General features: G+C 46.8%; 1 pseudogene; it reads right to left on the bottom strand.

The window, feature by feature from the left end:
• Nucleotides 1-2,864: 2,864 nt before the first annotated feature.
• On the bottom strand, nucleotides 2,865-3,356 carry LOC141579958 (peptidyl-prolyl cis-trans isomerase A pseudogene; annotated as a pseudogene).
• Nucleotides 3,357-4,175: the final 819 nt, after the last annotated feature.

The raw sequence follows: 4,175 nt of genomic DNA, 5'->3' as shown, positions 1-4,175 counted from the left end.
GTGGCGCATGCCTGTAATACCAGCTACTCAGGAGGCTGAGGCAGGAGAATCACTGAACCTACAAGGTGGAGGTTGTGGTGAGCCGAGATTGAGTCATTGCACTCCAGCCTGGGCAACAAGAGGGAAACTCTGCCTCAATCAATCAGTCCACTAAATACTACTCTACCTTATGCTGAGGATAGGGTCACATGAGGAAGCCATGAGAGCCAACTTTCATTCTTGGAGGCGCCAGAAGCGAGTGCTCCTGCACTCCTCACTAATTCACTTTCTTGTCTTGGAGTGAGAGTGGGGATTCTATGTGAGGGCTGATGCCTCTGATGCTCTGGAAATCCCCATTACTTCCAACAGCACGAAGCTTTGGGGCTGACTTCCACAGTATCTCTGCTCTCAGCTCGCATTTGGCCTGCAGAGTCTCAGGGCTATTTCTTTGAGGGTTGTGGCAGAGCTGATAAAAGGAAAGTTTACCACTTTCCTTCAAACACGAGGCCGCCGCCACCTCTACACCAGCTGATCGATGTTGAGGTTTGAAGGGCCTTCCCTTGTAGAACCTGCTGGGCCACAGCAAACAATGACTGTGTGTGTAACAGCCCAGTCCGTGCGAATGTCAGTAAGAATCCAAAGACCTGAAGACAGTGGCCATTGGCATTCAGCTTCTGAATAGTAGTAGCTGCACATTAATTTCCTTCTTCCTTCCTTCCTTCCTCCCTTTTCCCTTCCCTTCCCTTCTTTTTCTTTCCATCCCTCCCTTCTCTCCCTCCCTTCCTTCCTCTTTCTGGAAAAGGGCAAAAGAATCAACGCAAACTCACCTACCACTTGCTTCTGTGTGTGTGTTTTTCTTAACGCATCCGTTTTTATCTACCTTAAAATAAGTTTACAGCATTTAGATACAATAATTAATCTTGTTACTTCCCTAATGGAGCTTAGCGGGACCTGGAGGGCATCCTGATGCCTCCCCTCCTGTCCTCTGTGCCCAAACCCAGGCTAGGGGCTGTCGCAGGTTACAGAAGATTTCGGAAGTGCGCCCGCGGATCTATGTTTGTGTGGCCCCTTCACATACAATCTTAAGAAAACTTATTTTCGTGAAGAAATTAACTCTGTGGTGTAGCTTTTACCAGTAGGGAGGTAGAGTTCAGCATAGTTCATGACTTGCCCAGGGTCACACGGCCAAGTGGCTGTTTAATATCTGTCCCCTCCATTAGATCATAAGCCTAATAATGGCCAACAGGGATTATTTCTCCATTGTTCTCTGCTGTATTCCCAGGATATTAATATCTTTGTTGAACAAATAAATGAGAAAATGAATGAATGAAAGAAATAATGGCTAGAATCCTATCCGCTTCTGCCAGGTGAGAAGGAGCCAGCCTTTCTGAAGTACCTTTCAGTAGGCTGAAAGCTGTCTGAGCCTTCTTTTACTTGTCCCTCAGCAGAATCCTGAGAGAGGTGAGTTAATTTGCCAGAGGCCACACAGGTAAAAAGGGACAGACAGGCCTGGAACCATGTTTCTCTGACTCCACTGCAAGTGCCCTCATCTCCACTGCTCCCTGCCTGTTTGGAGATGGGACCTTGAGGAGCCCACCGTCCCAGCCTGACAGCTCTGACTTTTGGTGGACTGACCTCCTCTGTGTTCACTTCTTGGAGGCTCCAACTTTGTTTAAGGCAAATGAAATATGACAAAGGCAACCGTGGCCATCAGAGTGCCACTAGGAAGTTTAAAGTGGTTTCTGATCTCGCAATCAGGCAGGCTTTTCTGGAAACTAAGTGTATCCCTGCATTCTAATGATCAATCACTTTAACTATAGTTTTCTTCTTTGTATGCTTTGTAAGTTTTTAATTAATCATGATCATAAAACACCTAATTACAAATGGTGGCCTGTGGGTTAGTGAAATATCCCCCAAACTGGCTTTCTTTCTCTCTGCTGTATCACAAGTTCCACCCCATCTTGCCCATGGCTGCTGCAAGGTTCCCTCCCACCTGCACGCCTACGTAGGGCGACAGTATCACAGGGTGGTGCAGCCAGAAAGCCCTTGGACAGTGTCCTGTGTTAACATTTGCACCTATAGTGAGTCCTGGAGGACGGCACCCTGGCAGCTTCTTTGACACCACACTGCAAGTCAGCCCCGGTCCTGGGCCTTCCCCCGTCTGTTTTCCGCTGGCTGCCCCCACCCTCTTTCTAACCACCTGTGTGCCCTTTCCCAGTCTCACTTATTTCTCCTTCTATTTACCTCTACTTTCCCACTTCTGGCCTCGTTCTGCCTGGAGGAATGTTTTCTGTTTCCACGCTCTGCTGAACTGTTGTTGCTGTTATTTCGTTTTTATTTCATAATCATAAACTTAACTCTGCAATCCAACTAGGCATGGAAGGGAACGAGGAAAACATGAAACCCAAAGGGAACGGCAGTGAGAGCACAAAGAAGATAGGATACTGAGAGCAAATGGGGTGGAGGGGTCGCTATCGTTTGTCTGTGTTCCCATTCAAATCTCAACTTCAGTTGTATCTCCCAGAATTCCCATGTGCTGTGGGAGGGATCCAGGGGGAGGTGACTGAATCATGGGGACTGGTCTTTTCCGTGCTATTCTCATGATAGTGAATAAGTCTCACGAGATCTGATGGTTTTATCAGGGGCTTCCACTTTTGCTTCTTCTTAATTTTTTTCTTGCCACCACCATGTAAGAAGAGCCTTTTGCCTCCTGCCATGCTTCTGAGGCTTCCCCAGCCATGTGGAACTGTCAGTCCAAATAAACCTCTTTTTGTTCCTAGTTTCAGGTACGTCTTTATCAGCCCTGTGTAAATGGACTAATATGGGGTACTCCCCTGAGCTACAGAAGCAATGGTCTGGTGGTTAAGATAAAACGCAGGTTAAACTTACTCAAGTTGTCCAGAGTCAGCAATGTCGATCTTCTTGCTGGTCTTGCCATTCCTGGACCCAAAGCATTCCACGGCTCCACAATATTCTTGCCTTCTTTCACCGTGCCGAAGACCGCATGCTCGCCATCCAACCGCTCAGTCTCGGCGGTGCCGATGCAAACCTGAGAACCATTTGTGTTGGATCTGGCATTTACCATGGACAAGATGCCAGGACCTGTTTGCTTCAGGATGAAGTTCTCATCACCAAATTTTCTCCCCACAGATGGACTTGCCACCAGTGTCAATGTGCGTAAAGTCACTACCGTGACACATAAACCTGGGAATAATTCTGTGAAAGCAGGCAGGAACTGTTAAAACCAAGTCCTTTCTCTCCAGTGCTCAGAAAGTTTTCTGCTGTTTTGAAACCTTGTTTGCAAATAGCTTGAAGGAGACGTGGCCCAAGGGCTTGCCATTGACAATGATGTCAAAGAACACGATGGGGTTGACCATGGCTGTAGTATGGGGCTCTCGATGGCAGTGGCATCTGCCAACTCTGCCACTTTTTTTTTTTTTTTGAGATGGAGTCTCACTCTGTCACCCAGGCTGGAGTGCAGTGGCACAATCTCAGCTCACTGCTTCAAGCGATTCTCCTGCCTCAGCCTCCTGAGTAGCTGGGATTACAGGCACATGCCACCACATCCGGCTAATTTTTGTATTTTCAGTAGAGATGGGGTTTCACCATGTTGGCTAGGCTGGTCTTAAACTCCTGACCTTAGGTGATCCACTCACCTTGGCTTCCCAAAGTGTTGGGATTACAGGTATAGGCCACTGCGCCTGGCCAACTCTGCTAAATTTTAAGGACCCAGGCCACGTGTCCCCTCTTTTCCCTGAATCCCTTGCCAGAAGACATCTTTTGCATCAGGATTCTTTGAGTTTTCACAGCACCTTATCTGTGAATCTCTTCAGGCACTTATGTTTGTTGAATTTAATTATTTGTGTTTTTCCATTTATACATTCGCTCAATCATTCAACTATTAAAAATACACTGAGTATCTTATTCAATCAACAATTCCTTAAACACTTGTTTTTCTTTTTAGAGACAGGTTCTCACTATGTTTCCCAGGCTAAACTCAAATTCTCTTGCCTCAGCCTACCAGTTAGCTAGGACTGCAGGCACATGCCACTATCTGTAGCCTGCATCGACAATTTCTTAATCACAAACTCTGCGTAGGAAGAACCCATACTCAGTTCCTTTTGTATCTACCAAAGAACTAGCATGATGCTCAAGTTGAATTTAGAAGGGGAGCAGGAGATAGGAAACTGGCCTGG

The sequence above is a fragment of the Saimiri boliviensis genome, chromosome 1, assembly GCF_048565385.1.
Source record: "Saimiri boliviensis isolate mSaiBol1 chromosome 1, mSaiBol1.pri, whole genome shotgun sequence".
Classification (NCBI taxonomy): Eukaryota; Metazoa; Chordata; class Mammalia; order Primates; family Cebidae; genus Saimiri; species Saimiri boliviensis.
This window is presented reverse-complemented; position numbering and strand designations above follow the sequence as displayed.